The sequence below is a fragment of the Octodon degus genome, unplaced genomic scaffold, assembly GCF_000260255.1.
Source record: "Octodon degus isolate 3935 unplaced genomic scaffold, OctDeg1.0 scaffold00007, whole genome shotgun sequence".
NCBI classification, from domain to species: Eukaryota; Metazoa; Chordata; class Mammalia; order Rodentia; family Octodontidae; genus Octodon; species Octodon degus.
Genome location: NW_004524583.1, coordinates 21,367,861 through 21,378,341, shown reverse-complemented (window position 1 = coordinate 21,378,341; position 10,481 = coordinate 21,367,861). Strand labels below are relative to the sequence as shown.

The window sequence follows — 10,481 nt, the reverse complement described above, 5'->3', positions numbered from 1 at the left end:
ATATATAAACTGAAATTTAAAACCATACCATTCTTTCATTGATGTCAATGTACAGGGCTGAGGCTATAGCTCTGTGGTAGAGGACTTGCCTACTGTTTGCAAGGCCCTGAGTTAGATCTTCAATAATAAAAAAAAGTTCAGCTGAAATTCTAATGTATGAAAGCTTTATTCAAAATAGAGGATTGGAATTATAGTGGTTATAATGTTACACACAAGGCTTACTGGGAAACTCTAAAAACACAAAATCATGAATAAAATATTTTTATTTTATTTTTTAAAAAATAATTTTATTGAGAAACAAATAGCAATGAGATAGTTTCAAAACCAATTAGGAGGACAGTATCAATAATTAATACATTGCATATTGTTGTCTTCATAGTGGTTATTCATAGTACAAGATGCAGACATGATATCCTGTCCACAAACACGATTAGAACAAATCATAATATTGATTGAATTAAGAGAAAGTAGCTGTATATCTATCCTATTTTGAATATACTGATGCAAAATGGTCCTTCATTTGTATGCCCTTTTTTTGTTTAGTTTTGTCAGAGAAGTGTATTCCATTGTCATTTAAAGATTGTAGGTGCGTGAGATATTCCAATGTAGTCCAATAGTACATAATAGTAGTGGGTTTTCCATAGGACTGGCAATGTCAGAAGTTGTTGACTTGAGCCTTTTACAGCTCAGCATATTTATATGGCTTTACTTTTCCTTTTTTTCCCATAATTTTATTGAGAGACAAATAGCAATGAGACAGTTTCAAATCATGAATAAAATAAACGGATTTACAGAATGCAGCTTGTATGAAAGCTTAGCTAGGGGAACAGTTTTGACTAAAAATAAAGTATAATGGCTTCAGATGAAATCTACCTCAGGATTTGGAGTTTGAGCCCCAGCACCACATGCTCTGCTGGCCCTGACCCCAGGCACATTGAGCCGGCCACTAAGACTGAGTGTGGTGGCACGTGCCTGTAATCCCAGTGCTGGGGACGCTGAAAACAGGAAGATCACTACAAGTATGAGCCACATAGTGAAACCCTGTACCAAAGACATTGAAAAAATAAATAAAAACAACTACCCTGGAAATGTGCAGTACTCCATGGAAAATCATAGTTCGTTGTTTTTGTTTCTTTTGTGTTACTATTACGAGTTATGTTGCAAACATACCTTAGGTCCCATCTGGGCTTATAAAGTGTTCCTCTTACTAGCTTGCAGATTTCCTGCCTACCAGTGGATATATTCAAAGAAGGGAAATTCCAGATCTCTAACATTGAATAAATGCCTCGTCCCTCCAGTGGGCACAGTTGTACCATCTGGAAGCCAAAGGAATGATAATGAGACAACTGGGCAAAAAGGTTTTCCAGAACTGTGATCTAAGAGGCAAATCTACTAACTTGTTTGAAAATATTAACTGTTGCATGGTTAAAGCATGTGTACTAAAGTTCAAAATAATTACAGCTGGAAAATGCAAACTTTTTAAAAAAAAGTACTTGCATGCTAGGAAAACCAAAATGATTATCTGTGCTTAGTGTAACTTTTTGGTGATTTTCTTAAGTTGTGGTAATTGAAAGCTTTTGTGTTTTACACAGAGCCTCAAGTCAACTCTGTTGACAGCTAAGGAAATCCTCGTTATCTTTATTTTATTTTATTTTATTTATTTTTGTATTTTTAGGGAAGGGTCTACAGGGTGTTCAGGGTCTCACTGCTAGATCAGACTCGTAGTGTCCCGCCTGTTTACAGCCTCCCAAACTCAGGGATTATAGGTGTGCACCACCATGCCCAGTCCCAATGCCATCACAGCATGGCCTGGGGGCAGGGCTGGCATGGTAGGCCCCGGGATTGAACCTCCAGTCCATGTGCCTGCTTGTAGGTGCTTTAATCTGCTGAGCTATTTGGCTGGCCCTCATTACATTTATTTTAGCCAAATGAAGTACAGTATGTAACCTCTTCCCAGTAACCTACATTGGATATGACAGAAAGATTCCCCTCTGTAAGGGGAAATAAGCTATCTTTAAGAATCTTTTTTTTTTTTTTTTTTGATGGGGGTACTGGGGATTGAACTTGGGACCTGCTTTCCAGGCAGACTTATGCCCTTGAGCTATCTCCCCAGCCCTAGGAATCTTTTAAAAAATGAATTTTAGGGCCAGGGATATAGCTCAGCAGCACAATACCTGCCTGGCAAGCATGTGGTTGTGAGTTTGATTCTTGGTACAAAAAAAAAGAATTTTATGTACTGGAAACTACTTTCATTTTGACATTAAAAACCTAGAAAAGTAAGCATAATTACTAATGTCTTCCTCCCTTACCCCCGATTCCTGAATTAAATTACAGTTTGAAGAAGGCTGGCTTTTTATGTGACATGGGGAGAGCTTTGTGAGTGCTTAACTATTCACATTTTCATTTATTTTTTGAACAACTATGTAGTAATTTTTATCGCACATTTTTCTTCTGCCCTATTTTAAATGTCACAGCCTAGACCTCAGGTTGTGTAATCCCTTTCCACGTGGTATGGGATTCTTATGCCTGAATTATTTGTTCTAATGTGCTATTTATTGCACGTCTGGTTCCACCTCTCCTCTCCCCTCCCCCCCCAAGAGAAATGAAACTCCTTTAGGTTGTAGAGAACACAGGAAGAATCACATCTTTTTTTTACTTTTTATTTTGTATGTATTTAGTGCAGAGTCTACAGGGTCCCACTAGACATATCGGACTTGGTGATTCTCTTGTTTTCAGCCTCCCAAGTACTGGGATTATAGGTGCAGACCACCATACTCACTCTCGATCACTGTCTCAGAGTGCCCCAGGGGCGGCCTGCACGGCAGGCTGGGGCTGGAACCCCGGTCCCTGCACCTGCCTAAGCAGGCGCTTTAGCCCACTGAGCTATCAGACTCATGTCTTTTTTTTTTTTTTTTTTTTTTATTAATCTGTTTCAAACTTTATTCCCAGGCTTCTCCAGCTTAAATGGCTGCAAAGAATGAATTGTATGTAAGCAAAGTAAGTTTTGTAAGCAAAAACTGAAAAGAGCTGCAGTGTCCAAGGGGCTTGGGCTCAAAAAATATTAGAGATCTAGATTTTATCAGATCCATAAACAAAAACAATCTTAAAAAGCTGTCATAAAATGGCAGCTCCCAGCAAGTTCTTCCAAGTTTGATCTTTTTCAGAAGCTGATTTACTTCCATTTCCCTCACCCTTAGAAGCATCATCAAAATTCTCCACAAGATCTGGAACCCCATCCTCCTCCTCCTCTCCAGTAGCAAGCGGTGCTTTTCCATCCACAGATTGCTTGGGCAGAGCTTCAGCCAGTCTCCTTAAACTAGTCAGACTGTCTGCACCAAGCTGGTTCAAGATTCTGGGTAGCATTTCTGTCAGTTGTTTCGTCTCAGCATGGCCTGTAATGGTGAAAGTGTTTGCTGCCAGAGATGCCTGAACTTTTGGGTTGTTGAAGTGGATAACTGTTCCCTGGTTTGTAAACACATTCACCTCTTCAATACCAGAGATATTGTTTACCCCTAACTTCTTTAATGAGAACTGAAGTTTTTTATCATCTGCTGGGGCTGTTCTATGAACCACCTTTTTCTTTCTGCGAGCAGTTCCTTTCCCACCAATGCGCACTTGTGCCTGCAGTTTGGCGAGTTTTTCCTGGTTCATGATAGTTTCTTTCATCTTGTCGGAGTGGATATGGGGCAGCACGGGGGACTAGGGCTGGCGCTCAGGGGGTCTCAGGCGGACCAGCTGAGATTAGGCGCACACACGCGGGGACCCAAGGTGGCAGCTAGAGGGAGGCCGGAAGTAGACTCACGTCTTAAATGCTAGAAGTTCATTGTAGGGATGCAGAACAAGGTGCACCTCCTTAGAGAGCTGGAGGAATAGCACTGTTATCGGGTGCGCATCTGCAGTCAGAGGGCCGGTGTGTCCGCCCTTTCCTAGTGGGTGTACACTGCTGTGTAGTCACAATACTCACTTCCTTTTCCTGCAGTGGCCAGCTGCTCTGCCTGCTTCTCCCTTTGCTATTCCAACTATCTTTGGCCATCCCCCAAATAGGGTCTGATTGATTCTGTTCATTGTAATCCAAGATGCCAGTCCCGCTTGGGTAGAGATTATTCACCTGGGTCATCCTGCTCCTGACCTTCCTCATGTCTAGCAAAATAGCCAGCTGCGCCTCAAAAGGCCACAGTTATGCAATTCATAGTGCAATCAGTTGTGCCCTGTGTCCCCCAGCAAACTATGTGGCAGGATTTGCTGTCTCTGGCAGCTCCCTTCAGAAGAAGTTGGGGAGAGAGCAGGCCTTTAGGATCGCACAGGTTTCTGTTCCATCGCATGCTTCATTTCCATGACAATGATGCTGTGCCTTATGGCCAGTGTTGTCACTGGAGGTCATCAAACAGTGGCAAAAATATTCACTTGATAAACAGCAGCACTGCCCTTTAACTCTGGGACCAGACTGCCTGGGTTTGCTCAGGGAGTACACTGTACATAATTTAATAAAACCTATCTGTGATGAGCTAGGGGTACACATCCTTAACCCACTAGCTCACCCTTCCTGTCCCTTATGAGATTGTTAGATGTTTTACTTCAATGTTATAAGCCCTATTTACATTTTTATTCTAGCTTTAAGCAAAGAAAATATAAGAATGGTCTTATATTTATCCACATTTAACTTTATTCCCCAGTCCTTATTTCTTCCAGCAGACATATGCTTTGGTCTGGAATAATTTTCTTTCAGCCTAAAGAACTTATTTTAATATTAGATTCTTAAAGCACAGCTTTACTGGAGATCAATTCTGTCATATTTTACGTACCTGAAAATGTCTTTATTTTACCTTCAGTTTTGATTGATATTTTTTGCTGAAGAGAAAGCTTTTTCCCCACTCAACATTTTAAAAATCATTTTGTTGTTTTCAGCCTTCATTGTTTCCTGTGAGAAGCTGGATTTTATTCTTCTGGTTTCCCTGTATAGTAAAATGTGCCCATTTTTTCATGTATTCCATATATTTATACTTTGGGCTATATAGACAGTAGAGAACATTCCTTTTTCCTAAGGGGTGGCATTTTGGAAGAGTAATGGAAAATATTGTTTGTCCCTGATTGTATCTTTGTGGGACTTAAACTTTAAGCTCACAGGTCAACCCCTGCTGAAACAGCTGCTCAGTATTCTGTATCTCCCGCCATTTACTGGCCCCGCAATCATTGGCATTCTTGCCCTGTTTGCGGCCAAAGATGTGAGGAGGAGTTATGCTCAGAGTCTGGAGCACTCACTCTAGGGCTACTTCTTTCAGGGATTTCCCATCTTGATTTCTAACCAGTTGCCCAAAGCTCCATTCTCTGATTTCTCAGGTTAAATAAGAGCATCCCATTCTGCCTGCATCCCACCACCCTGATCTGTGGAAAGAGACACACATCGGGAGAAGCTGTATAAACATCGTCTCTTCTTCCTGGGGTTGAATCCTCTGATGTTTCTTTCACAGAAATAAATAATTGATAGCCTCCCAAGTTACTGAACCATCTTCTGTGGGTTGCTACACGGAGGGTCTCCTTGGTTACCAAGGTTCTACTCAGTACTCTCTAGGAGTGCAGTGTATGAGCTCGTTGAGGTTACCGAGTGGTGACGGATCATAGCTTAGTGTCATGTTAACCTTTCATGGCCCAAAGATGGTACACTCCTGAAGAGATGTTAAAAACCTTTGATTTTTCCAGGAAGCTAGTTTTTCCAAAATGCTAAGCACTGCAGAATCAAATTAAGCAATTAAATTGTTTTTGGATGCAAGCTGCGAAGGCTGATCACTGGGCTAATTGCAGATTATGCTACAAAGAAAATATTTTCATATGCACAAATCTTTTTTGAGGACTTTAATATGAGGGCTTTTAAGATGTGTTATTTATTTATGATAAGTTAAAAATAAAACATATAATTGCATTTTCTACAGGCTGGTTTTAAGTACCTAATTGGCATAGTATTGAGCTAAATGAGTTATGTTAGCTTTATTTACTAACTTTGGAGAGGACAATGCTCATGAGATTTATTGAATGTGAGTCCATATAGTCCATAACTTTATTTTTTTAATTTTTATGTTTTATATTTTAGGGAAGGGTCTACAGGGTGTTCAGGGTCTCACTACTAGATTGGACTCATAGTGATCCGACTGTTTACAGCCTCCCAAGAGCTGGGATTGCAGGCACATGCCACTACACCCAGTCTCAATTGCTTTCTCAGTGCACCCCAGGTGTAGGGCTGGCAGGCCCAGGAATTGAGCCCCTGGCCCCTGTACCTGCTTGCAGGTGCTTTAATCCGCTGAGCTATTTGGCCAACCCTAGTCCATAACTTTAAATGAAATAAGTATTGCTAAAGTTTTGCAAGTTGTTAAGAAGTCTGCCTTATTACATGTTTCAAGTGGCTAACTTATCACTCATTTTTTGCACCTTAATTGGTGCATTGCCTCTCTTGCTACCTGTGCAGACGTTTTATAAGATATAGCTAACTGAATGTATTCTCTTTGTAAGCTTTTTTTTAAAACTAGGCCCCATTTAAAAAAAAATTATTTTATTTATTTATGTGTGTGTGTGTGTGTGTGTGTGGCCAGCTCAGCCCACCAGGGGGCGGGGTGGCTTGCATGTGGTGCTGGGGGATTGAACCACGGTCCCTGTGCTTTGCTAAGCTTGTTCTAAGTAGGTACTTTAGACCACTGAGCCATCTCACCAGCCCCAAGAGTAATTCTTTTTTTTTTTTTTTCAGAACCAGGGATTGAACTCAGGCCCTCACGCTTGCCAGGGAAGTGCTTATTCCACTGAGCCATCTCCTCGGCCCCTGTAAGCTTTTGTTTTTTTAAATGGGGAAAAAAGTATGTATTTAGAATTAACCAGCTAGACTCAGTTTAGATGGTCCCATTTTGTTGGTGACATCCAATGCATCACAATCGGGAGCCAGTCGAACACATGCCTGCTTCTCTCCATCAGGCCTGATTACGGTACTGACCTTGGCAACTCGATGTCATAGAGCTTCTGTACAGCTTGTTTGATTTGGTGCTTATTGGCTTTGACATCCTTAATGAACATGAGTGTGTTGTTGTCCTCGATCTTTTTCATGGCTGACTCTGTGGTCAGGGGCACTTGATGATGGCATAGTGGTCAAGCTTGTTCCTCCTGAGGGTGCTCTTCTGAGGGTATTTGGGCTGCCTCTGGAGCCACAGTGTCTTGGGACAGCAGAAGGTGGGTGACGTTTGTATTTTCCTCTTTTTGTGGCTGTGGATGCCTTGCAGCATGGCCTTCTTGGTCTTCAAGCCTTTTGCTTTTGCTTTAGCTTTGAGAGGAACAGGGGCTTCCTTCTTTGCCTTCAGCGCCATATTGGTAAAAAGGCTTCTCTTTGTAAACTTTAACTAGTTACCCACATAATTTTCTCAACAGAAAGTTTTCGTAATGTGTTTAAACAAGAAAGCTCTGTCCTTTGTTGGATACCACATATCTAGAAAAAACATCCTGTATATAATTAAATGTGAACCAACCAATCAAAAGATATAGTTTGTGTTTGGTTATCACAGATAACAAAACATTGGATTGCCATCAAAATCACACGTGTGGACTATACCAATAAATAGTTCTATCATCCTTCTTTCTGAAAAATCCTTTAGACTTACAAATAAAATTCATTCATTAAGCTACATTCTATAGAATTAAGACTAAATGTCTGTATAATGTGGACTCTCCATCATTAAGACTTAATTACTTCAAAGAAGAAGAAAATCATGGAATGACTCTTTGAGACTGTAAAATCAGAATCCCTTTGTCTTTTGATGGATTTAGATACTTTTTGATACCAACGTTTTAAAAAAAATATATTTTAGGGAAGGGGCTACAGGGGATTCAGGGTCTCACTAGGGCTCGTAGTGATCTGCCTGTTTACCGCCTCCCAAGAGCTGGGATTACAGGTGTGTGCCACCACGCCCAGTCTCAGTTGCTGTCTCAGCGCGCCCTGGGGGTGCGGGCCAGCACAGCAGGCCCGAAGATCAAACCCCCGGCCCCTGCACCAGCTTGCAGGCACTTTAATCCGCTAAGCTATTTAGATAGCTGTGATATCAACTTTTAATCAAATGAGAGTATCTAGCGATTTGTACAGTCTTAATGACTACAGGAAGTGGAGTAAAGAAGGAAGAGTTTCCAGGGAAGCTTTATTAGGCTCAAGTAAATGTGTGATTCCACTGGGAGAAAGCCAGGCCAGGTCATGGCTACATGCACTTAGTTTTTCTTTTTCTTTTCTTTCTTTGGTGCAGGGGATTGAACTTGGAACCTTGAACTTGCCGGGCAAATGCTTATGCCACTGAGCTATCTCCCAGGCCCCACTTAGTTTTAAATTTTCACTTTCTTTTTCCAATTCTGATTTTTCAAGGAGGCTAATCTTTCCAAAATGCTAAGCACTACAAAGTCAAATTATGTAATTAATTTGCTTTTGGTTGCAGGCTACAAAGCCTGATCAGGCTAATTACAGATTATGCTAGGAAGAAAATATTTTCATGTGCACGTTTTATTTTCTTTCAAGGACTTTAATATGAGGTTTTAAAATGTCTTATTTTATTTATGGTAAATTAAAAAAGAAAGAACCCTTCACATAATTGCATTTTTTTTACAGGCTGGTAGGAAATATTTATATCTGCCTAGATTTTTGCATATGTTCTGGCTCTTCAGTTAATTTTTTCAGTTTCATCTTTTCAAGCATAATTGTTTTATACTCTGTATATGGCTATTTCAATTCCTGAAATTCAACAAGTTAGTTTATTAACTGTTTTTCATCCTCCTTCTTGGGGATTTTGTGTTGATATGTTTGTTGTATTTGGTGATTTTTTGTTGGTAGCTCAGCTTTTCTTGACCTGAATCCTGTGAGCATGATTTGGGATTCTTTCCTTTGGAGATAACTTGGTTGCTTCTGCTGGGAGCTGGGAATAGTGTTGTCCTGACACTCTGACGTCCCCTAATTCCCTGATCTCAGGTTCCTATTCCACATTTGGCACCTTGACTGCAGAACACATCAGGTTGTTTTTCTTTTTTTTGCTTGGGTTGGGCACCTTGCTTTCCTTTTCTCCTTTGAGATTTGGCAATAATCTAATGAGCACAAGAACATTGCTGGGGAGAGAGCTCAGCGGCATAAGCGCCTGCCTGGCATGCACAAGGTCCCAAGTTTGAACCCTGGTGCTGCAACAAACAAATTAAAAACAACCTAGGACTAATACCTGTTTCCATTTTTAAAAAATAAATAAAATTTAAAAAGGGGAACTGGCGAGATAGCTCAGCCAACTAAAGCACGTATTTAGGCAAGCTTAGGCAAGCACAGGGACTGTGGTTTGGTCCCTGGCACCACATACCATGCCAGCCCAACCCCCAGGGTGGGCTAAGCCAGCCTAAGTCTGGGCATAGTAGCACATGCCTGTAATCCCAGCACTGGGAAGACTGAAGGCAGGAGAATCACCATTAGTCTGAGCTGTGTAGTGAGACCCTGCAACAACCAAATACATAAAAAAAAAAAAAAAAAAAAAAAAAGAATGCTTTAACCTTTATTTTTGTAGTAAATTATCCAGGAGAAGAAAAAGGCCCTTTGAAAGTATCTGCTGTGTCATACTGCCTAGTTGTCCTAGGACGTGTCGTCAAAGGAGGGAAAAAAAGCACATGTGTGAGATGAAGCTTGCTCAAGTCCAGTTTGTCAATTGAGGCCACACGGATCAGAATCTCCGTGACTGTGGCTTAAATCTGGTAAGGCATGTGTTGCTGTGGCCAGGAGAGGAGGAGGAGGAGGAGGATTACTAAGGGAACAGGCTGGAGTGTGGCACTCAGCACGGAGCGGCGAATTTGAGGGTCATTAGCCGAGGAAGTAGAGCCTTGGGGGAAAGCTACGGATGGATTTACGAACTGTAGCAGGACATTCAGGCAAATGAAGTGGCACAGAAGCAGGGGAACAGAATTTCCAATGGAGTGTGGTGCATGGCATCATAATACGCAGTGGAATAATGCGTAAAAGCAGAAAGCCATCCTCTGAGTTTGGCCACCAGCTTCACTATGGGTGAATTCTATGAATGGCTTAAGGATCAGATTGGAAGCAATGCATTGTGGACTCACAGAATGTTCTTCTTTTTGGCCTTTTGAGATCAGGTCTCACTACGTAGTGCAAGCTGGCCTTGAACTCTCTTATGTAGCCCAAGCTGGCCCTGAATTCGTGGTGATCCAGAGAGCACATTGGCCAAGCAATAGCCGTGACTCATCCACATGGCTGCACTGACAAAGGTTCTACAATCTGAGGTACAGGGTCTCAGGATAAATCCTGAGGGGATTTCACTGACCTTCTCAGACCCAAAAGCTACAACTCTTGTTGCATAGGTCCTGCTTTACCTTGGTCTTAACCATCCAGCAGAAAAGTATAAAAATGAAGTACAAGAAGTAAAGCCATGCTGTTATGTTGAGCTGTGGGAGACTCAGGTCAATAATTTCTGACATTGCCAGTT

General features: G+C 41.3%; 1 pseudogene; it reads right to left on the bottom strand.

Annotated features, from left to right (window-relative positions):
- Positions 1-3,114: 3,114 nt before the first annotated feature.
- On the bottom strand, positions 3,115-3,762 carry LOC105743580 (annotated as a pseudogene).
- Positions 3,763-10,481: the final 6,719 nt, after the last annotated feature.